At 40.6% G+C, this 26093-nt stretch overlaps 1 pseudogene; it reads left to right on the forward strand.

The window, feature by feature from the left end:
* The first annotated feature begins 3302 nt into the window (after positions 1-3302).
* LOC127453412 (metalloreductase STEAP4-like) lies at positions 3303-10789 on the forward strand (annotated as a pseudogene).
* The last annotated feature ends 15304 nt before the right edge of the window (positions 10790-26093 follow it).

A 26093-nucleotide genomic window follows, 5' to 3' on the forward strand; every position in this document is an offset into this window, starting at 1 on the left:
TCTGCTCCTCTGCGCGGATGAATTTGATGGTTTGAATACCACCTGTGTAACCATGGTTACAGGTGATCAACATTGAGTGAATATCAGTAACAACAACAAAATTCACCCCCAACCCTCAAAAAATAAATTAGGCAATGATAATATTAGACAATGATTGCTAGTCAAATCAGATGAAGTCAAACAGTGGAAACGGTGCAAACGGATGAAATTATAACTTGGCTAGCAAGCAATTAGACCAAGGTAGTAACTGGTTTAAAGATTGGTGTTGTTACCAGCATAAATTTAAATTTCTTCCCATTGTCCTTTCTCAGAAAGCACTGCAGTACCACAATCCATAATTAAATGCCCAATTTGAGTGGTTAACACAACAAACTACCACACTAAGAGACAGTCCAATAAAACAATCCAGACCTGTCTCAATTTTATGGGTCCAATAAAATGTCTTGCCTGTCGAGCGAGAAAAACTCCATCTCTGGGTCAGTTTTAAATCCTTTCCCGGAGTTGTCGCCACCAATGAAAAAGCCAAGCCAATGTTGTTTCATGTTCTATTACGGGCTCTGTCGATTTCCCTTTCTGCTTGCAGACTCTTTTCGGTTTGAGGTTTCTTTATTTTGAAAACAGATGATTCCCCAGAGGGTTGCCTTTTTGATTGATGCATGGTCATTTTCACTCATTTGTTGTGGCTACAAGCTGTCAGATTCAAACTACCACTTCTATCACTGCACATATACATGTGCTGTAGTAGCTAGCTGGGCCTTCTCTTTATTTACGGATGTGACGTAAACAGGCACAGATGACTGATGGAAGTATGCAATTTCCTGCCAAATCCATTCCAACAGCTCTAAAGTATAAATTATTATAGGCTTACCGTAGCGAATCAGGGTAAGGAAAATACATGGTTTAGAAGTTGGTGTTCATTTCTAACAAAAAAAAAATCAAAAAAAAAAAAAAAAAGTCTTACATAGTGTAGCTATAGGAAACAGACAAATATAATTTATTTTGTGTGATAATCAACATTATTACATATATACATAAATGCTATCAATTAGGCTAAACTTGTATTGAACATCCTTTAAAAAGTATTTGGACATTTCTGGTTGTCAATTTTGTGGCATATGTCCATTGTTTATGGACATATAAACCTTTAGTTATATGTGTGCAGATTACATTTGCTTTGATATTTTGTGTTTAATGCAGTGAAATTCATATAAGTTTGCCTTACGTGTCCTAAAGTGTCCAAATACCTTTTGGGGCCACTGGGATTTTACATAGAAAGTGGCCCAAAAGTTGTTGTTTTTTTTGTGGGGGGGTGTTTGACGCTGTCCTTGTCTGCATATCGCTGCCCCCTTCGGCATATCGCGGCGCTGTTTTGTGCCCAGTTCTGCATAACGCGGTGGCCCATTTGGCCCTGTTTCGCGGCCGGCCCACCGGTCCTGGTTCTCCCAATGGCCAGTCTGCCCTTGGGGTCCGGGCTGCTTTAAGACAGAAATTCTGATCTTAATCTCAATTTGTTACCTGACCTTTTAAACATAGCTCCAAAAACATTCCCAATGTTACAATATGTTCCTTGAACAGATAAAAAAAAAATTCCAGTCACCCCCTTCCGCTATCAGAGGTTCTGTTGGATCATCTCTCAGAACAGTGGCAAAATAAGACTGTTTGGAATTTCCTTACAGAAGAATACTGTTCTCTTTTCTAGATACAGCCAAAACTGGTGTGCTTGAAGTTTTATTGTCTCACAACATCACACTAGAGAGAGGACAAACATTCTCTGTTCATACAAAACAAACTGAGGAATTTATAATGGTGAAATTTCTCAGCAACAGAAGCCAGGAAGAACATATTTCGACCAAAATCTTTTCTGATGTTGTAGCCATTTCTGTTGTCTCCGAGTCAAATGTATCAACACAGAAAGCAATTCAAGCTCTTTGGATCAATTATGTAATAAGCTTAGTGTCTGTAAATAATTTACACAATCATTGTAATCTCCAGATAGCTCTTCCAAAAACATGACTACGTGTGGAATTGAAATCCATGTTCATCAAGCTGTCAGAGAGTAACACGCCACCACACTTTGTTCTCACTCTCCTTATGTATATCAGTCCCATCATGTTCCTGCCAATCCCATTGCGAGTAAACAGAAATATCCTCCATGTTTTTAATCTTCATATACAATACTACTATCATGCACTGTTTAGTAAGAGCGAATAAAGAGTGCTCAGTTCTCATTTTCCATCCCACAGAGAGTACAGTGACACCACATCATAGTAAAGAAGCTCAACTCAAATGAAGATTTTTAGAATTTCTCCACTCTTTTGGTCCATACATTGCAAGTGAATGGGTGCCAAAAATTTGAAGCTCAAAAAATCGCATAAGTCAGCATAAAAGTTATCCATAAGATTCCAGTGGTTAAATCAATGTCTTCAGAAGCGATATGATAGGTGCGGTTGAAAAAAGATGAAAAACAGGGTAAAATGAAACAAACACACTGTGCCTTCAACAGACAAACAGTTCAACACAGTTATTCTGGAGTTTCCCACATTGGAGTTCATCCATTATCAACACAATCTCCCTCTTCCCAAATCTAAACCCCCACTGAGCTGTGGGCAGTTCAGAGACTCATAAATAAATACCTCATCAAACATGTGCGCATTCACACACACTCATACAGATGGGAAACTGACTCACTCCCAAAATTCTAAATTCTGCAAAAAAATTCAAATTCAAAAAGTGAGATCTTTTAAGATTTAAGAGGATCTAATTCTTCAAACAAAGATCTGTGGATTTTACCGAGAACTGGTGCACACATTCCTGAAAACAAATCCCTTGCAGCTTTACCTGTGAGTATTCTTTGATTCTTGAGTAGATTTCAAAAGGCTTTTGATACATTTACAAATATGCTGATACTGGATTGTTTTTCTTTTTTCTTCCTCTTCTTTTTTTAAATAATATTTTTAAGTCTTTTCTTGCCCTTACATTGTAATCATTTTAATTTGCAATATATCAATCTATGCTCTTTTAGAGTGCACAATCAACCATGAATTAACTGGTGCAGCCAAATGTAGTGTTTGAAGACCATAATTAAATTTGATTACAAAAAAAATAAAAAATAAACAAGCATTTAAATCACTCAAGTAGAAATGTAATCATCTACAGCCAGAGAGCTTGTACTGAATCTGGAAACTAGACAACAACAAAAGTGTATTTGGTATGCACTTTGCAATAGGCATTACTTGAGACTTTCACAGCTAAGTTTATTTCCCTTATGGTTTATTGTGTCTTCTCTTGTTTTTTTTTTAGAAATGAAGTCAGACTCAATTGCAATGATGGACCAACCTGGAAAGACACAGAATAAACCTGATACAGTGTGTATATTTGGAACAGGTGACTTTGGACGCTCGTTGGGGCTTTGTTTGCTTCAGTCGGTATTCAGTGTTGTATATGGATCCCGAGACCTCAAAAAACTGTCCATTGCTGCCCAAGGGTTCAAAGGTCATGACTCATGCAACTCATGCAGCTCACAAGGCACATGTGATTTTTGTGGCTGTTCAGAGGGAGCACTATGGATTTTTGAGCTCCCTGGCTTCTGATCTCGAGGGAAATGTCCTTGTAGACATCAGCAATAATCTCAAAAGGGGTCTGTTCCCTGAATATAACACAGAGTACCTAAGCAGGCTGATTCCAGGGACAACTGTGGTCAAAGAATTCAACAACATCTCAGCTTGGGCACTGCACACTGGGGGACTAGATGCCAACATACAGGTAAATACACAGATGTTCATGTTTGTTTAGCAATCTAAGTGACAATATACCTTAGACTGTATATTGTGTATACATAACATTAATTATAATTACTATAGAATAACCCCCCCCCCCACTTTTCATTTTAAGAATTTAAAAAAATTATAATAATAATTGTTTTTCCAAATGAGGACACTCCTGAATATCCCCAAAAGGAAGGTTTTGTCAGATTTAGCTCACTTTTTGTGAACAAGTTTGTCCCTTAACTGTAGCTGAGAAGTACAGTACACACACACACACACACATACAAACAGAACTCAAAACCACATGCACACATAATTGGGGAGACAGAATGCTAACAGACAGGTAAAAAGACATATACAAGAAAAGGATAAATATTGAAAATATATATATACAGTATGTAGCCAAGTGGAGAAATTTCATGTAATTTAACTCTGGTCATAAATTGGACGTGGTCCCTTTAAGACCAGAGTTTGTGACGCTCGCTGTGTTTCACACATGCGTGCTGGTTAGAATGTGACAGCAAACATTGTGCATGCACTGTGCAAGAGAGCTCCCAGTTTTGTTCATCGGTTGAGAATTCTTTGGGATGCATATGGATTGCATGTGTGAAGTTTGGCCACGTTCTGTGCACACATGTAGGAACTGGGCCCCATGGACCGCTGTTTTTTATTTTTTTTTATTTTTTATAAACAGCCATCAGATAAAACCCCTCCAAAATAATTTTGTGTCCTGATTATTTTCAACCCACCGGCTACATATATACATTCTTTTCCTAATGCACCAACAAACACACACTGACATGTTTTGTAATTAGCAATCAAAATACCCTGTTACATAGGACAGTTTAACCAGCATGCAATTCTCATGCTGGTTAATGCTGATTAGTGCTGGTTTGATGCTGGTAGCTGGTGGACCAGCTAAGCCATGCTTTTCACCAGCAAAACGTAGCAGGTGAAGCTGGTAAAGCTAGTTAAGAAGCCTGGTGGGGATACTTCCAGCATCCCATGCTGGGGGACCAGCACACAAAACACAATATTACCTGGTGACCAGCAATGTTGGTCTTTTCAGCAGGGTCGGCAGTCCAATCTAAATTGAATTATTATTAAGAAAAAAAAGGCTCCAAGACCCGTACATTAGTGACAGAGAATGATTAAGCCAGACAGAAACCAGGTAAATTACCATGTATCAATCCTAAAATGCTGCATAATATTGTTAATCATTCAAGCAACAAGGGCAAAGCACAGCTATAAATTTGAACAGAGAATTGTTTAAACAGCCTAACTCTGTCTCCCATAACAGCTTTGAATGGACATATAGGCTTTGTTAACATTAAAAAATGACCAATAAAACTTAACAAATAGCTTATCTCGATTGAAAGGCAGCTAAATATAAGCTAACACATCACAGACTGGGGTCTGAGGGTGTTTTGGGCCCTGGAGAAGTTTTGACATGCCTTGACATTTGTGCTTTTTTTAGTTGCTTAAAAACATATTAATGGCTAAAGTCTGATAACACTGTATTCAGCACAAACTGGGCTACAATAATATGTGAGCAACATGTATGTACATGTTTGTATTTTTGAGAAAATAACACTTTTGCATGGTTTTTGAAAAAACACAAATTTTAAGTCACTGAAATGATATATATAACACATACTAAACATTTGTTCACAAGACTTTTGAGAACTGGATCTTGTAGCCTAGAGTTTTTGCTACAAAATGATGTGAAAATCATCCTGATCACTCATTCATACAAAACAATATAGTCATTTAACTTTTGTAAGACACTTTTAGTGTTAGAAAGGCCATATGCGAGGAGGTGTGGATGATCATGAATATTGATGTGATTCACACCTGAGGAGACAAAGACCCCTCCCCTGGGCCTATCAATGAGGAATGTGATGGAGAGAGAATGAATCTGAGGAGACTTAAAGATTGAATGTATTGTTTGTAGCTTATTCACAAAATCAAGTTTAAGTTAAAAGAAGTAATCTGACTATACATTTTCTTTAAATAAAAACTTTACTTAAAAACTTTAGACCTACACTACTGTTTAAACTTTTTAGATTGGTAAGATTTTTTAATGTTTTTAAAAGAAGTCTCTTCTGCTCACCAAGGCTGCATTTATTTGATCCAAAATACAGCACAAACAGTGATATTGTGAAATATTTTTACAATTTAAAATAACTGTTTTCAATTTGAATATATTGTAAAATGCAATTTATTCCTGTGATCAAAGCTGAATGTTCAGCATCATTACTGCAGTCTTCAGTGTCACATGATCCTTCAGAAATCATTGTAATATGCTGATTTGCACATTTTACACATTTACACCCGAACAGATATTTGCTTATTTGATGATAATGAGGCAGCATAAACACTAGTTAAAATATAATCTAAATTCATTCATATTATTTTTATATCAGAATCAGAATCAGCTTTATTGCCAAGTATGCTTACACATATAAGGAATTTGTCTTGGTGACAGGAGCTTCCAGTGTATAACAATACAAAAACAATACAAAAACAGCAGCAAGACATAGATAATAATAAAAAATACAAAATTGTTATACACATACGAACATACACACACAGACATACTGTACATATATACACACATACACAAACGTTGTGCAAATCTAATACAAATCTGTTATCTGTTATGTACAGTGCAAAATACAAATCTGTTATGTACAGTGCAAATGTTTTTTTTGTTTTTTTTTAGATGAATGAAATGGCAGAAGAGGTTGGATATGTTGGATAAATATAAAAAAGACTAAACTGTGTATTGCACATAGTTATTGCTCAATGGGGCAATTTAACTGTTCATGAGATGGATAGCCTGTGGGAAAAAAGTGTTCCTGTGCCTGACGGTTCTGGTGCTCAGAGCTCTGAAGCGTCGGCCAGATGGCAACAGTTCAAAAAGGTAATGGGCAGGGTGAGTGGGGTCCAGAGTGATTTTTCCAGCCTTTTTCCTCAATCTGGAAGTGTTTAGTTTTTGAAGGGGGGGGGCAGGGGGCAACCAATAATCCTCTCAGCAGTCCAAACTGTCCTTTGTAGTCTTCTGATATCATATTACATATCATATTTATATCATACAGCATACAATTTAAATACCTGCTTTAGCCGAAACAACATTTAAATGTAACTAAAACTTGCCTATTAGGACATATTTCAAATTTCAGTACTCTGAATACTGGCTGGCAAGTCTGGAAATAGTCCAACTAGTAAAATATGTTCATGTTTATATAAAATAGCATGTCAACTAATGTAAGTAAAGACTTACTCATCCGAAATTGTATCCTCGGCTGGATCAAGTCGCTCTTCAAAATGAAAACGTTCATCGTCGGAGTCCCGCTCTTCTTCTGAGGAAAATGTGAACTCTTCATCACTATCCAGGAGCTTCCTCACCTGTGTAGCGTGCCGTCTTCCAAACGCACAGGAAAGTGAATGAACTTGATGCTTTTTAAGGCACTGTTGGGGGCATTTACCATTTGCATAGATCGTTTCAGCACATTACCGTATGAATAGTGCCCTCTGCGTGTGGGTGGGATCACATTAGCGATAATTAGCTGAGCCAAGAGAAACTGTACATACATGTGTTTCATACAGATTACATTGCAGGAGAATATTTGTTTTAAATTTGAATTGTTTTATTTAAAAGAAGACATTTTATGCTTTCATTAGACATATGTTTCATGTTTGTCTGATAAGTATTCGCTGAGTTTCAGTTCATTTTTGTGACGTATTTCAGAAAGATGCTCGTGGAGACAGAGATGGCTGAAAGCGCACCCTGTTTATTTTCTTTATTTTACAAAAGCACAAAGTTTTGTTGTTATTGTGAGTGTACACAAATAAAAGTAGACCCTTTATAGTCTCTAATGATGTCTTACACTTATCTGTATGCCCAAAAATGATGGAGTATTTTAAGTTGTTTCCGCTGTTATAAGGAAAAGATCCAGCAGGACGCGCCGATGCGTCCGTCGACCCCTAAGGGTTAAACAAAAAGGACAACATATAACTCCACACTGTTCAAAAGAGGCATGAATATGCATGTAAGTGTAGGCCTATATACATTAAGCGTCTGTGTCCATGTCTTAATAGTCCATTATAGTTGCCTATCGTCTTTGAAATGAGGCCAACTTCTTCCTAAGCGCATTCTTTTTTGGGTGAAACTCATATTCACATCAGCAAGTGATGGTTGAATAACTGGCCAGATGGAATCTGAGCTCCTGCAAACTATTATTATCGCTACGTATGTTCTCTGTCACCTGTTTGTGTGTGTGTGTGTGTGTGTGTGTGTGTGTGTGTGTGTATATATATATATATATAAATAAGTGTGTCTAAATAAAAATGAATTGTCAAACCCGGCCAAGCAGTCTGTTTGTTATAATTTCTTGTTTTGATTTTAATTTCTTGTTTTTGTCTAAAGGCCAACTGTGACTGTGAAAAAAAAAAAATAAATAAATAAATAAATAATTATGTTCAGGCTTATACAGCATATTGCTGTGAAGAAATTTGATTCCCAGAGGATATTTCACTGCTTTTGAAAATTATTAAAGGAGTCTTTTGTACTATTGAATGTATTGTAGGTCAATAAAATGTTAACTTGTTAGAATAAGCCAAAAACAACCTGCTTAAGAAGAAAAAATAAGCTTAAACCAGCCATAACTGGTTGCTGGTCTGGGAGTTTTTGGGCACCTATCAGCTGGTCAAGCTGGGAGACCAGCTAAACCAACTGAGGGCCAGCTCAGCTAAAGCTGCATAATTGAGCTAAGAGCTGCAAACCAGCTATGTTTTTTTTTTTTTTTAAGCTAAACAATCAATTTACTTGAAGGTAGCTTGTTGCAAGAGTAGTTTTTTTTAACTTTAAATTAATTTAATTAATTTCCTATGACAACACCCTATTTTGCTTTTTGTTTTTTCATTTGAGTAGGTACTTATCTGTGGTGACCGGACTGATGCTAAACAGCTAGTGGTAGACATCACTCAGAGTCTTGGTTTCACTGCCCTGGACAGAGGCTCCCTCAGAGCAGCTGCTGAGCTGGAAGACGTGCCCCTGCAACTCTTTCCTCTCTGGAGACTTCCTCTCTACATCGCCATTGGTCTATCCACTTTCATCTTCTTCTATGGGCTCACAAGAGATGTTATCTATGAGCGTGTGACCAATGATAAAGATATTGCTTTTCGCATTATGATCTCGCTAGCCAATAAGGTCTTTCCCATCATCTCCTTGGTGATGCTGTCCCTCTGTTACCTGCCAGGCACATTGGCTGGATTCCTGCAGCTTTATAACGGAAGTAAATATAGTCTCTTCCCTGATTGGCTTGACCGCTGGATGCTGTGCAGGAAGCAACTGGGACTTGTAGCTCTGGCATTCAGTTTTCTACATGTTCTCTACACTTTAGTTATTCCCATCAGATACTATGTGCGCTACAGGATAATGTCTACATTATAACACTGGTGAGTTGTACACTTTTAAATATCCAAGGCACACTTATCCTAATATTGGCCCCCAGTTTATCACAGTGTAGCCCCTTAAGATTCCAATAGTCATAACAACAACAGTACATTACAGCTGTATAAAATGTTTTCATCTGGATGTATATGCACATACAACATCAACAAACATGCAAATACAGTTTAAAGTGTCCCAAATGATGTACCATGCACTGTGCACTTACAGTGCACTATGCACTTGGCCATATATTGTATGAAGTCTTGTCTCAAATGGAACACTAAAGGTTTTTTACTACACAGCAGCATTCAGCATTTTTCAATCAACAGGCATGCATAGTGTTGGAGCTAGCTTTAGCACATACGCCAACCTTAGCCCGACACTTACATCTCAAATTACATACATATCCACACAGTATGGGGTAATGGTAAAACATTCAACTCAAATTTGTAAAGTGGCATTTTCGCAAGCGTTTTTGCCAGGAATAATTCGCCAGGAAATTCCTCCCCTTCTGCTACGTAGGGCAAGCCGTAACCGCTGAGTGTTTAAAGTGTCCAATATTACACTCTCCATACTTTCAGTTAAAAAATTACAGTACATCATCTGGGTACTCATCGTACTCTTCGCTGCATTTTCAGAATGAACACATTACTTACACTACAAAATGGCATAGAATTGTGCAGAAGTACAGTACTGATTTGGGACACAGCTTAAGACAACTGACTAAAGAATGTACTGTTTACACTGGTTACTTAAAGTCAATTAAAAAAGTTCCAGGTTACAGATAATAAAACCTACCAGTTTGACAACACAGTAGCCTGGCGTTGTGACTTCTACTTCTACATGGGAATTCTTGGATTTAGCCTGTTTGTCCTGTTAGGAATTACATCCCTTCTATTTTTGAACAACTCTCTGAACTGGAGGGAGTTCCGTTTTGTACATTCACAGTCTGTAAAATATCACTTTGAGTGGCACTGGCAGAAATGTTACTAATTAGTTTAGAATATGACATTATATTATATATGTGGACTATGTTGGTTACTTTCTGTATTGCTTTTACCTCTGTGCTATGAGCTAAAAGACTTCTTTTATATTAGATTAGTCTGTAATCAGATTACAGATCAGATTACAGTAAATCGGTCCAGCAGGTTTTTAAAAATTTGTTTCTGACTTTTTTTTTAATACATTATATACAGTATATATATTGTATATATAAAACTCTAAGAATGCTCATGCAGTGATTGTACACAATTATGTTTGTTAAACTGAACTCTCTTTCCATTCTTGTCCTCTGTAAATTCTAAACTGGTCTACATCACCTTGCTGCTCTGTACCGCACACACATGGCTGGGATAGATTTCTGAAACCTACATCATATCGATGGTGGATGCCTCCTGCATACATGCTGTCTCTGGTGGTCCCATGTGTGGTTCTGATCCTGAAGTTTATCTTTATCACTCCATGTGTAGACCGCAAGGTCACCCATATCCATCAAGGAAGGGAGAGACAGAGCAAGACTTTGGAAAACTGCAAAGACACAAAGACCAGCCATCTGCTCATACCATAGTCCAAAACCAAGAAAACTGCATATCTTTCAACTTTAAGACTGTGTGTTGGACTTGCCCTAAACTCTCTGATGCTCTTGAAAGTGAGGCTGTGTTTAAATATTGCCTGTTCAATGAAACATGTCAAGACTATTCTGAAAAGACCAGCTTGGGTCTATGAATTTCTATGCTGGTCTATGCTGGTGGATCAGGATAACCATTCTGTTCACCAGCAAATAATTTTTTTTTTTTTTGGTAAAGCAGGTTGACTAAGAGGCCATTCATACCAATGCGCCCTTGCTCTAAAAACAGTTAACCGACTGCGTGAAAGTCTTTGGAGCTCATCCTTCAACTCGCACTGTCAATTCTCTTGCATTACTTCTTATAACCTGCAAATTCTATCTAAAAGGCAGTTTACACTTGAGCTATATTAAGTATATGCATACATATTTTATAACCATAGATTCATGGTACATCACAACATCACCAATCCATATAATTTGTGTTTATGTTAGAAAACGTCTATCCCCTTTAAAGAATACAATGCTTGCAAAGGTGGGAATTTTGATGGTGTGCTTTTATTAAAGCATGCTCTTCTGTATAGTGTAAAGTTCCTTCACTTGTCTTTTTTATTACCTGCTCCTCTTAGCCATTTCCTCTCAAGAGCCTCCCAGTGGGCTTTTACCTTTAGATATTATCGAACCAAAACTGAGCAGCAACATTCTTCTTGATCTGTTTCTGGGTCTGGGCTTTCCTGTCTGCAGGAAGCTCATCTTTCTCTGTCTTGTGAAGTATAAAGAACCTGTCAATCACTTTGGCATTCAAGTACCTTCACTGGTGGACGGACCTACTATATATAGTGCTTCTATGAGGAATTGCAGGCAGAGTGTACCTCAAACCAAAATAGCAAAGCACATTTTGTGCCGGATGTTACTGAAAGCAATGCCTGTGTGCACACTGTTGAAGAAAATTATTAAACATACATTTTTCTGAACACAAAGCATTGTGAGAGGGTTTTTTTTTTTTTTTCAATAAAGATTGGATATTCACTGAAATTTTGATATTTTTGTGATATTATTTTACTTAATATTAATGTGAATAAAGAAAGAACTACTATAGTGCACATTATTGATTTATTGTCATGGTAGTTTAATATATGTTTTTGATCTCTTAACTCAAAACACTGAATATCTGTATCTATGCTCTGACATTTAAAACAGATTCAGAGTGTAATTATTAATGGAATTCCATTATCATTACCATTTAAAATATCAGTTTAATAATGAAAGCAAAAATCATTAACCCACCATTAGGGTCTTTATCAAATACCTTGGTTACTGACCATGCAGGATAACCATAAATAGATGTGCCAAAGATAATTTTGCCTATACTCTTAATTAGATCTTTTTGGTTTATGTAAGATACAGTACAAGCATCTTGTGTTGTAATTCCAGTGCTGGGATTTACATAGCTATTTACATCCATATCCATACATACTGTACCTTTTGAGACAAACTAATTATTACTTATATAAATTATATAAAAAAAAAATATTGAGCTTCACATTAGAAATGGTCATTTTTCTGAGGCTGTATTAAATGTATGCATAGACTCATCTGTTTTTGCATCATTGTAGTATTTTGAAGACTTGCTCTTTCTTCCCCTCCCTTGCACATGCAGAAGATACTATTGACGATAAACCAAAGCGTTACCAGTGGTGATAAACAGATATGAACATCAAAGAGATGATGAAACTAGGAGAGGCTTACACAACAAAGCAAATGTTTAACAGGGGCCAAACAACAACATGCAGCCTAATTCATAAACCCACATCATCATATCAGAGTCCTTGCAAAGATTAAAGTTTTTTTTAGGAAATAATAATTGTGATGGGAATTTGTATTGTAGCAATATGTAACAATCTTTGCAGGTTGTGTTTTTATTTCATCTTCTTTTGGAAAGCTGAATTATTTTTTAAATATTTTTTAAAGCATTTGTATTGTCTTGTACCTGTACAAAGCTAAATTCCCTCCAGTTCATAGTACTTCGAAAGCCTTGTATGGATTTTATGCCCACAAGTACAAACAGACCAAAGCCCAGGATTCCAAGTGAGATGAATGAGTCCACGCCCCAAGCCGTCCGCAGATCTATAATGTAGTTTTATTCTCTTTAATCTTGTAAACAGAGAGAAAAAATGGATGTTACATTTAGCAACAATTAGAGAAAAGACACAATAACTTTTGACTAAAGTCTGATAAACTTTTATTCTTAAGTTACCACTTAAAATCATCTAAATTATAAACTATTCATGTACTGTACATGGCCAGTTTTCAAATTCCACAAGAACATAGGGTGTCTCATTTGTCATTGTATGTTTCAAGTGTATGCTCACAACAAGCTCACATTATAAATCTGCAGGACTCCAGTCAAGGGACGGCATCACTAAAACAGGAGAAGCTCTATTGGCTAAATCATGATGCGATATGAGATGTCATTCGAGATGCTTTTCCACTACCTCATTGTAAAGACAGTCGATAAGGAGGACACGGGAGGCAGGTTGCTCCACTCACAGGTAAGGCTTTTAATGACCACACTAATCTCTTCAGCTTCACAACAATAAATTCTTAGCTTCACAATAATAATCTCTTCAGCTTCACAATAATAAATGTTTAGCTTCACAATAATAGTCTCTTCAGCTTCACAACAATAAATTCTTAGCTTCACAATAATAGCTTTAGGGACCCAGGCTCTCTCTCTGGTCTGCTAGCAGTGTGGCTCTTTTATGCCGCTCTCCCCGTGCTCACTGTAATTAGAAACAGGTGTTAGACATAATTTAGCTCAGGTGCAAGTGCCCTTACCGCTTTCTCTCTCTCCTGACTGACGCTTGACCACACCCCCGCTGCCACATATCCCCACCGCCCGACTCAGGCCGGGGAGGCATCCCCATGGGAGGCATGCCCATGGCACAAGTGGAACCCCAGATACCGTACTTCCACCCACCCAATCGTGCACTTCTTTGGGTTTGCTGTGAGTCCCGCTCAGCGCAGCGATCTCAGAACCGCCCTCAGATGTTGCATGTGCTGCTGCCAATCATTGCTGTAAATGATGATGTCATCTAAATAGGCAGTGGTGAATGCGGTCTGAGGATTCGGTCCATGAGACGCTGAAACGTAGCCGGAGCTCCAAACAAATCGAACGGAAGTGTCACAAACTGGTGTAATCCAAACGGTGTGGAGAAGACGGTTTTTTCACGGGAAATTTGTGTCAAGGGGATCTGCCAATAACCCTTCGTCAAATCCAGTGTCAAATAAAATCAAGCAGTGCCCAACCGATCGAGCAACTCATCAACGCGAGGCATTGGATACGCGTCAGATTTAGACACCACGTTGACTTTTCTATAATCCACACAGAACCGTACAGACCCGTCGTTCTTAGGCACCAGAACAACCGGGCTGGACCAATCACTGTGGGATTCTTCTATTACCCCCATATTGAGCATTGCATCCAATTCTTCCCGAACGATTTTCTTTTTGTGTTCAGGTAATCGGTAGGGGCGGCTACATACCACGACCCCTGGCTCAGTCTCAATGTGGTGCTGAATGAGGTTCGTACGACCCAGTAGAGGGGAGAACACATCCGCAAACTCCTGTTGCAACCTGGCAACCTCCGCGAGTTGACTCGGTGAGAGGTGGTCTCCGCAAGTGACCGGGGTGAACTGTTTATGTTTTGAATTCACCTCAGGCCCGAGCTCCGCCCTCTCTGGAACTACCATAGCCAACGTCACAGAGACTGCCTCCCTCCACAATTTCAGGAGGTTGAGGTGGTAAATTTGATGTGTGCCCCCTCTATCGGTTCGTTTAACCTCATAATCGAGATCCCCCACTCATCGTGTGACCTCAAAGGGTCCTTGCCACTTGGTGAGTAATTTAGAGCTTGATGTGGGAAGCAATACAAGCACTTTATCTCCCGGTGCAAATTCCCTTAGCTGAGTTCCCCTGTCATAGAGTCGGCGCTGTCGTTCTTGAGCTTGAAGCAAATTCTCCTGTGTTAGTTGTCCCAAAGTGTGGAGTTTTGCTCTAAGATCAAGAACGTATTGAATTTCATTCTTACTATTTGAAGGTCCCTCCTCCCAGGCTTCTCGCAATACATCAAGCACCCCACGTGGGTGTCACCCATACAGCAGCTCAAATGGGGAGAAGCCAGTGGAGGCTTGCGGGACCTCTCATACTGCGAATAACAGGGGGTCGAGCCATTTATCCCAATTTCTAGCATTGTCGTGCACAAACGAATCACGTTTTTAAGAGTTTTATTAAATCGTTCCACCAGGCCATCTGTTTGTGGATGGTACACGCTGGTGCGAATCGATTTAATGCCCAATATTTCGTACAGCTTGTGTAGTGTCCGTGACATAAACGTTGTGCTATGATCGGTGAGGATTTCTTTCGGAATCCCCACCTGGGAGATTATTTTGAAGAGTGCTTCTGCAACACTGCGTGCTGAGATGTTGCGAAGAGGCACTGCCTCCGGATATCGCGTTGCATAGTCCACTAGGACCAATACAAAGCGATGTCCGCGTGCTGACCGCTCTAATGGCCCGACGAAGTCCATTCCCATTCTTTCAAAGGGGACCTCGATCAACAGAAGGGGGCACAATGGCACATTTGGGGTGGCTGGTGGGTTAACCAGCTGACATTCGCGGCATGCCGCACACCACCTGCGGACATCGCCGCCAATGCCCGGCCAATAGAAACGGGCTATTAGACGGTTCAGTGTTTTCCTTTCTCCTAAGTGACCCGACATGGGATTATAATGAGCCACCTGAAATACAACTTTCCGACAGCTCCGTGGTATCAAAAGCTGGGTTGTATCTTCTTTTGTCTGAGCGTCCTGCATCACTCTATACAACCGCTCATTTATAATTGCAAAATAGGGATATGAAAGGGCGATGTCCGGCTGTCGTTGCCCATCGATGACTCTCACTTGGTCGAAGGCGTGTTTGAGGGATTCGTCTCGCGACTGCTCCAAAGGGAAATCTCCCTCAGGGAATTCCCTGAGAATGGGAGGGGCTACAGCCTCGCCCCCTCTCTTGTCATTATGATGTGGAGCTGTCGAGGATGGCCCCAGCTCCACCTCCCCTGCCAGAGTATCGCACATTTCACATCTCCCTAATTTAGTGCAGGACCCATCCGCACAAATTCCCTTCAATACATTTCTAAAATCAGGCCAATCCGTCCCCACAATCAGCGGATGGGTGAGGAGGGAACTAACCAAGGCCTCCATTATGCTTTTTCCCCCGGAATTTAATCGTAAGAGTCACCACAGGATAGTTGTGAATATCCCCGTACACCCACTTCGCCCTCACCGTTTTAGCTGTGCCCAAAGCCTCGGGTAGAACCAAGCGTTGGTGGATAGTGGTTTGATTACAACCGGTCCATTTTGCTTCATTTTGAGCGGGGTCAACAGGGTGGCTGGTTTTCAATTTGCTATAGATACTTCTCTTTCTTGAAAAAACAATAGTAATTAAATAGTAATAATTATTTAGACTTTAAGAAAAAAAAGGCAAACAATTGTCTTTTTGAATGAAACTGTGTGCCAAATAGAAACCTTTTAGCTCTGCGATCAAACAGGCAGCACACGCACAAACTAAGCAAATTGCTCCTCTCTTTTGCAGAATGAAGCTGGCCCAATTTTATAGATACTATAAAAAAAAAAAAAAAAAAAAAAAAGAATACAGCATCCCCCCACAACTTTCCGGTTCACTCTCTATTGCACTTGCACAAACATCCATTTTACTAAATGCTGCAAACCTGTTTGTGTTTCCCTATTCCTCTCTCTCTCTCTCTCTCTCTCTCTCTCTCCCTCAAGTTCTCTGCAGATTTACTGCACGTCAGAATACTGCCTCTCTATGCTGAAAGAATTTTGATTTGGAAATCAAACCTGGTACAAGTCCCGCCTGTGATGTATTGTATAAGATAATGTTTCCACCAATCCGCAAAAATAAATCTACCAAATCAAAGGTGAAGAAATAAACTGAATTTAAAGTATATTTATATACATTTGTCATTATGTCGCTGTTTATAAACAGAGTAGCCTATCAGCAAATTCGGTTGAATTAAATTGGCCAATGGAAAACAAAATTGAACTTTTCATTATGCCTATATGATTGCAGATCTATAATCAAAGAGCAGAGGTATGTGTAACACATCAGCTGGGGCATCATAATGCATTCTTGAGTTGCTTTTAATCTTTTCCATCGCTCCTGAACAATGCAACAGCTAAAAGCACTTTGAATCTGACATTTTCAAATCCGATCTGGGCCACTTTCAGTTGGGTTCAGCGATTCGTTTAGATTGCACGTTAAATATGAGTATGAAAACATACAGATGTAGGCCTAGATATATATATATGGCACTCTTTGCTTGTGTCACTCGCTCAGAAAACACAGTTTCTATATTTCTCAAACTGTATCAAAGTACGAATGCAAGCCAGTCATTGGAAATATTAAACAAATAAACTCTTCTTACCTTACAAATATGTAATGCCGTTTTTCCTGCTGTCTTCAGATTTTATGGTGGTTCGCTCGTAAGTGATATTACACTTGAACTTCAATGATTATTTAAATTCCACCATACGAAGGCAAATGTCTACATAAAAATACTTTTATCCATCAGTGGTCTTTCTCCATCACACGTGGACATATTATCAGATAGGCATGTGTCCTAGCTGCGTTAAAAATTGATCATAAATTGTTTTATTGTAATATTATTAATTATTCATACTATAATGATGAACATGCCAGAGTTTGTTATATACATGCTCAAGGAGTGCTACACGCATGCGGGTCAGTTTAGGAGTGTCAGCTTTTCAGACCAGTGTCTGATGGAATACATTTCAAAAGTAACCCTTCCAGCACTGAATATAATAGCAAAGACCCCAAAATGGTAGGCTAATATAAATAATGTTAAGCTGTTATCAGTACCAAGTTTATGGAACAGAAGCTTCTTCTTATTACAAAATTTTTTACCCAGGAACAAGTTATTTTTACACAGAAGACAAAAACTTTAATCTAAAACTAGCTAGTAATATGTTGTATTATAATATATTAAGATGTCAATGCTATTTACGGATGTTTAATCAAATATGAACTTTCCTAAAACAAGAAGATATGCTACCTAGGCTATGTTAACTAACTAACCAGCTAACGTTAACTCGCAACATAGCCTAGCTACTTAATATACCTTTATCTTGCTGTTTTTTCTCTTCCTCAGTTTTCTTCTTTTTCCTTTTCTCTGCACCAGAAGGATATGTCCTTTTTTGTGACATTGCTGTTTTGCTGCAATGCTGCTGCCTCTTCATTCAACTAACTGTCTGACTGTGCTTGCATCCTGCAACCCGTTAACATAACATTGCATTTAATATTGCGTTTTTGTATAATTACCATTGTCCATAATGGACAATGGTAATTATACAAAAACGCAATATCAAACGCTGTAATATCAAGCTGTCATTCCATGTGCTCCTGGGGGCCCCCTGGTGACCACGGGGGCCCTAAGCAGCCACTTAGTTCGCTTATGCCTTAGGCCGGCTCTGGCCATGCCCACTGACTTTGTGCTTATGGTATATGGCATAGCACTGCGCTTAACGCCAGCACTCTTAAAATAGGGCCCATAATGGTTTCATTCTGTTCTGTGTGATTTCTGCTGCCCTAATCAACATTTTAAAGAATATCACTTTAACCAATACTAAACTTTAAAATGTTAAAATTAATACAAATTCTGTAATCGTTTAATCATTCATTAAGCATTTCATTTTAATTTTCTTTGCCATGGGACACAAAGGGAGTTTTCAGAATATGCCAAAAAAACACGAAATAACCCACAAAAGCACCATTAAACAATCACAAATGTAATACATTTTATTTGTTTGTCTAAATCTTCATATTGCTATGTGTGAAGAACAAACCCATATTCAAGCATTTTATTCAGCGATCTCCTTCTCTACCCACCCTATAGCACCCGCCTGTAACCGTCAATCCACATTAGTTTAGTTTTCACAAATTCAAAAATTGTTACCTCAAGAAGCACAACACAGGTTTTATGGCAGTGATGTAGAATGCTCATTGGCTCTCACTTGTCTCGAGACCATTTGCGACATGCCGTATTCTGCAATGTATACGTTTGAATGACATACCACAGTGCAATTATGGAAGGCATCAGGAGAAGATTTACAGCGATTTATTACTTAAATTCCACTCTTTACCTCATAAAAAGCTAATATATGCCACCAGGGAGCACATCAGATGCAGCGCATCGCCCTTTTGTACTGAATTTGCTGTTTATCTGAATAAATTATTGTGATTACAATTATCTGCCCGTTACGTTTTTTTATGGTTAAGAAATGGTTAGGTTTAGAGGTGTGGGATTAGCGGCTATAATATATATATATAATTTTATATATTGTAACAAAAATTATTGTCGCTGTACATTAGTCTGTCTGTTACATCTTTATATTGTTGAAAAGTGGTTATGTTTAGGGGTTGGGTAAGAGTTAATGGATCTAAAATATCTATAAAACAGTTAAAATGTACAAATATATTTAAAATGGATTTGTGTATTCAAATATATTTGTCATGTGTCCCATGGCAAACAAAATAAATATTTGTCATTCGATTATGATTTAAATTATTAGATTAGGGTAATGATAAGATTACAAAATTATTCTCGATGCATCACGATGCATCTTGTCCTCCAATTTTTTCATCAATTCACACACCCAGTATTAAATAGTATTAAATTATTCATTTAGAATTAATCCATAGCCTATAACTATAACCACAACTATCAGTCACGGGTCCAGGATGGCTACATGAGATATCTGCTTCAATGAGAGTGCAGATGTCAGCATCTCCTTTCCACACCACAGGTGATAGTTAAGTGACACAAGTAGCGGTGTTGCTTATGCGCACTGTTCCAACAAGTGAGAGACCGACAATGAGCAGCAGCCAAAGAAATGCAGAGTGCAAGAAGAGAGAAAGGCATTGGGAAGCAGGAGACAAAAAATAATTTGAAAATAAAAACATTACCCACTGTAATACATTTCTTAGTTTTCGTGGTAAGGAGGAAGCAGGAGACAGCGAGATCCAACTCAAAAAGAGCTTTCCCAGCCAACATGTCCAAGTGGGCCCCAAATGGGATTTAAGTGGGTTATGTGGGCGCCATCTGGGCATGGGGTAAGAGTGGGCACTTTGGTGGGTTGAATGTGGGCACCAGCTTTGTTAAGGTTGTGGGCCCCAGTTAGGCTGCCCAATATTGTTTTTTTGAGGGTCCTGTTTGGGCCCCATTTGGGCTATAGCCTATATATAATTACTTAATTGCTGTTTATATTTGCAGGCTTGCCTCCACTCATTCAGATTTGTTCTTCGGAGCCGATCGGTGTCGATGAATTCCACTGCCGTTCCATTCCCCTCTACAAAGTGTTGTAAGCTGTTGGATATACGGCGCATTGCAGCAGGTTCTCCCCCTCTCGCACACATAAGTGCAGAGAACACCCCTGGGTGCTTCAGCAGCTATGCTAAAAGAGTATATACTTAAAAGAGTATTTTCTAAAAGAGTGAGCACTGACGGAAAGCGTCTTTTTAAGGTCTGTGTGTAGTTCCTGGATGCGGTCGCTATCTCTCCGTCTCTGACGGCCACAATCGCTGCCTCACGTGTATGGGCCATAGCCACGCTGAGACAGCATTCGTGGATGGTTCATGCTCTCACCCCTCGACGGTGTCACCGAACAGGTCAGTCTGGGAGATGGGGGCGTCAAGAAAGCGAACCTTGTCGGCGTCCCTCATCTCAACCAGGTTAAGCCACAAGTGGCACTCCTGGACCACAATGGTGGACATTGCCTGCCCAAGAGCCCGCACCATGACCTTCATCACCCGTAGGGCAAGGTCGGTCACCAAGTGCAGCTCCTGCATCACTTCTGGGTCAGGACTACCCTCGTGCAGCTCTTTCAATGCCTTGGCCTGGTGAGCTTGCAGGAGGGCCATGGCATGCAGGACAGAGGTGGCCTGTCCAGCGGCACTGTATGCCTTAGCCGTCAGGGACGACGTAGACTTACAGGCCTTAGACGGGAGTCTCAGGCGATTTCGTCAGGTGGTGGCGTTTTGCGGGCACAAGCGCGCCGCAACCGCCTTGTCCACCTGAGGAATCTCTATGTACTCCCTGGCCACCCCACCGTCGAGGGTAGTGAGAGCGGAGGAACTCAGAGGCCGAGTCCAGGCAGTGAAAGGTGCCTGCCACGACTTCGTGAGTTCCTCATGCACCTCCGGGAAGAATGGAACTGGGGCGGGTCACAGCTGTGAGCAGCGCTCCGAGCCCAGGAACCAGTCATCAAGCTGTGAGGGCACAGGGCAGGGTGGAGGGTTCCACTCATGCCCAACGTTCGGGCAGCGTGGTGGGTTGCGGCCAATCTTGGACCTGCGAGCGCTGAATCGGGCCCTGCACAGACTCCCGTTCAAGATGCTGATGCAGAAGCACATTCTGTCATGCATCTGGCATCAAGATTGGCTCGCGGCGGTAGTCCTGAAGGACACGTACTTCCATGTCTCGGTTTTACCTCGACACAGACCATTTCTGCGGTTCACTTTCAAGGGCCGTGCATATCAGGACAAGGTCCTCCTCTTTGGTCTGTCCCTGTCGCCTCATGTCTTTGCGAAAGTCACAGAGGCAGACCTTGCCCCGCTAAGGGAAGTGGGCATCCGCATCCTCAATTATCTCGACTACTGGCTGATTCTAGCTCACTGTCGAGATCTATTGTGTGCACACAGGGACCTGGTGCTCAGACACCTCAGCCGATTGGGGCTTCAGGTCAACTGGGAGCTGGGAAGAACAAGCTCTCCCCGGTTCAGAGCATCTCTTTTCTCGGGATGGAGTTGGACTCGGTCGCTATGATAGCGCGCCTCATGAACGAGCTCACTCAGTCGGTGCTGAACTGCCTGATGTCATTCAGGGGAAGAACAGTGGTTCCAATGAAACAATTTCAGACACTCCTGGGGCATATGGTGTCCTCAGCGGTAGTTACACCGCTCGGGTTGATGCATATGAGACCGCTTCAGCACTGGCTTCAGACTCGAGCCCCGAGATGGGCATGGTGCCACGGTACGCATCGCATGGCCATCACGCCGATCTGTCACTGCACGTTCAGCCCTTGGATGGACCTTGCATTTCTGTGGGCAAGGGTCGTCGTCATGACAGATGCCTCCAAGTTAGGCTGGGGTGTCATTTGCAACTGGCACGCAGCCGCGGGCTCCTGGACAGGACCTCGACTGCGTTTGCATATCAACTGCCTCAAGTTGCTGGAGGTATTTCTGGCTCTGCGGACACTTCGGCCGTTGATTCAGGGCAAGCATGTGTTGGTCCGGAGAGACAAGGTGGTGACAGTAGCGTACATAAACCACCAGGGTGGTTTAAGTTCACGTTGCATGTCGCAACTCACCCGCGTCTCCTCCTTTGGAGTCAGCAGCGATTGAAGTCGTTGAGGGCCACTCACATCCCGGGCAATCTCAACTGCGCAGCGGACACGCTGTCGTGGCAAGTGATGCTCAGGGGAGAGTGGAGACTCCACCCCCAGGTGGTTCAGCTGATTTGGAGTCGATTCGGCAAAGCACAGGTAGACCTGTTTGCTTCCCAGGAGTCCTCCCACTGCCCACTGTGGTACCCCCTGGCCGAGGCTGTGTGAGTCTGACTTCCAGAAACACGGTAAGTGTTCTCGCATAAGCAAATGAGTTCTAGATCCAGGGGGTGGTTTAGTGTACCCACTGGCTTCACTTGCACTCTAACCATTACGAAAATGTCTTTTTGTTGTAAATATATTTTTTTACTATATATTTATTTACATCTCAACTTTAGGTCTCAGTCCTTGGAGGACATCAGAGGGAGGAGTTTTGAGTGTGTCTGAAGAATTACTAGTATTGTTTTTTTTTTAAGGCAAATTACCTTGTCCGTCAATTCAACCTCACATGGTGCCATGGCAAACATTAATTCTGAAAACCATGTCGCTTTGATACTTTGCGTGGTATAAAGACATTTCAACGTCCTTCATTTACTTAAGTAAACAAAGTTTTGGTAAATGGCGCTTACTGTACAAGTATTTCGTTTGTTTGTTTTTGTTTTTTAGCTCTGATTGGTCTATGTAACTTGCTTGCTTCATAGCTAAACACTTTTGTTCTCTGGCATATTGTATTGTTTATGGGTTTAATGAGCTGTGTCCTTGTTGCTGCAGTAGTAACCTCGATTTAAAATGAATTAATTACTTTGTTTCAGAGGTGACCTGAAGTAGAACCCCTTGCTGCAAACTGTCAGTAAGAAAGAGGTGAATCTGGCCTTCAGTAAACCATTTAGAAAATGCAAGAGACAGAGATGGCAACTGTGCCTTGAGAGCCCAGCAGGACCTTGAACGGAGGGCAGCACAGTCAGATTTGTAAGTTGAAAAAAAAAATGAAATTGTTATTTATAACCAATTAGTAATTTATTCAGTTGTAATTTTTAACATCTTAGAACATATGTCAACCAGTCAGAATAAAGCATAAAATGGCACAGTGATTTAAGGAATATTAATTCATTTCTTAATTTCTTCTCATAATTATACCTTGGGGAACAATGCTACTTATACCAGATCCAAGAATGTGAAAGTTAAAGTGGAGATTGACTGAGCAGGGAGGAGAATTTAATAAAAATATTATATGATCTAAATATTAACTAAAATATTGATCTGTTTCTCACCCACACCTATCACATTGCTTCTGACAGGGTTCCTGCGGATCCTTAAAAAGTCTTAAAAGGCATTGAATTCATTCATCTAAAAGTAAGGATTTTTCTTCTGACATTGCTATTTAAAATCTCAAAATAACTGTTAATAAATTTTTTTTATTATTATTTACCGAATGCCTCTCGCATTAACGTCACACAGATCATGATAGCGGAACCTACAACACTCATAAACTCAGCAAAAAAAGAAACGTCCTCTCACTATCAACTGCTTTTATTTTCAGTAAACCTGTAACATGTAAATATTTGTATGAACATAAAAAGATTCAACAACTAAGACATAAACTGAACAAGTTCCACAGACATGTGACTAACAGAAATGGAATAATGTGTCCCTGAACAAAGGGGGGGGGGGGGGGGATGGGGTCAAAATAAAAAGTAACAGTCATTATCTGGTGTGGCCACCAGCTGCATTAAGTACTGCAGTGCATCTCCTCCTCATGGACTGCACCAGATTTGCCAGTTCTTGCTGTGAGATGTTACCCCACTATTCCACTAAGGCACTTGCAAGTTCCCAGACATTTCTGGGGGGAATGGCCCTAATCACCCTCTGATCCAACAGGTCTCAGACGTGCTCAATGGGATTGAGATCCAGGCTCTTCGCTGGCCATGGCAGAACACTGACATTCCTGTCTTGCACGAAATCATGCACAGAACAAGCAGTATGGCTGGTGGCATTGTCATGCTGGAGGGTCATGTCAGGATGAGCCTGCAGGAAGGGTACCACATGAGGGAGGAGGATGTCTTCCCTGTTACGCACTGCGTTGAGATTGCCTGCAATGACAACAAGCTCAGTCCGATGATGCTGTGACACATCGCCCCAGACCATGATGGACCCTCCACCTCCAAATCGATCCCGCTCCAGAGTACAGGCCTCTGTGTAACGCTCATTCCTTCGACGATAAATGTGAGTCCGATCATCACCCCTGGTGGGACAAAACCGCGACTCGTCAGTGAAGAGCACTTTTTGCCAGTCCTGTCTGGTCCAGCTAAGGTAGGTTTGTGCCCATAGGCGACATTGTTGCCGGTGATGTCTGGTAAAGACCTGCCTTACAACAGGCCTACAAGCCCTCAGTTCAGCCTCTCTCAGCCTATTGTGGACAGTCTGAGTACTGATGGAGGGATTGTGTGTTCTTGGTGTAACTTGGGCCGTTGTTGTTGCCATCCTGTACCTGTCCCGCAGGTGTGATATTCGGGTGTACCGATCCTGTGCAGGTGTTGTTACACGTGGTCTGCCACTGCGAGGATAATCAGCTGTACTTCCTGTCTCCCTGTAGCACTGTCTTAGGAGTCTCACAGTATGGACACTGCAATTTATTGCCCTGGCCACATCTGCAGCCCTCATGCCTCCATGCAGCATGCCTAAGGCACATTCACGAAGATGAGCAGGGACCCTGGGCATCTTTCTTTTGGTGTTTTTGAGTCAGTAAAAAGGTCTCTTTAGTGTCTGAAGTTTTTATAACTGTCAAAATCAAATCAAATCACTTTTATTGTCACACAGCCATATACACATGTGCAGTGGTGTGTGAAATTCTTGGGTGCAGTTCCAATCAACATAGAAGTTGTGACAGTGATGAGACATATACCAATTTACAATAACATCAAATTAACACAACACAATTTAAAGTCTAATATACACATAATTACACACAACACAATATACAAATAATAACATACACTGTACAGTATACAATACACACAATATAGATACACATTATTCAATAAAAAAGTATATATAGTATATATAGAATGTACAGTAGGTTGAATTGTACTGTATTGACATTCAGGCTGTCAGTTGATAGTAAGTTGTTAAGAGAGAATATATATAATAATAATATAATTATGACAGTCTGGTGTGAGATATAAGAGTAAGAGTAATAAAGTGCAGTGCTGATGTATTTTGATCGTGGAAGATCAAGAGTTCAAAAGTCTGATTGCTTGGGGGAAGAAGCTATCATGGAGTCGGCTGGTGCAATACCGCCTGCCTGATGGTAGCAGTGAGAACAGCTCATGGCTCGGGTGGCTGGAGTCTCTGATGATCCTCCAAGCTTTTTTCACACACCGCCTGGTATATATGTCCTGGAGGGAGGGAAGCTCACCTCCGATGGTGTGTCTGGCAGTTCGCACCACCCTTTTCAGTGCTTTGCGGTTGTGGGCTGTGCTATTGCCGTACCAGGCGGAGATGCAGCCAGTCAGGATGCTCTCTACAATGCAGGTGTAGAACCATGTGAGGATGTGGCAGTTCATTCCAAACTTCCTCAGCCGTCTCAGGAAGAAGAGGCGCTGATGAGCCTTCTTCACAACGACTTCAGTGTGGATGGACCATGTGAGTTCCTCAGTGATGTGGACACCCAAGAACTTGAAGCTGCTGTTGTTCTGGTCGGAACAACATCCTCTACGCACTTTCCGATGAAACACATTATGCTATCAGCGTAAAGCTCGATGTCGTCATCAGAGGCAGACCGGAACATCTCCCAGTCCGTGTGATCAAAACAGTCTTGTAGCGTAGAGT

This window comes from Myxocyprinus asiaticus, chromosome 15 (genome assembly GCF_019703515.2).
Source record: "Myxocyprinus asiaticus isolate MX2 ecotype Aquarium Trade chromosome 15, UBuf_Myxa_2, whole genome shotgun sequence".
NCBI lineage: Eukaryota > Metazoa > Chordata > Actinopteri > Cypriniformes > Catostomidae > Myxocyprinus > Myxocyprinus asiaticus.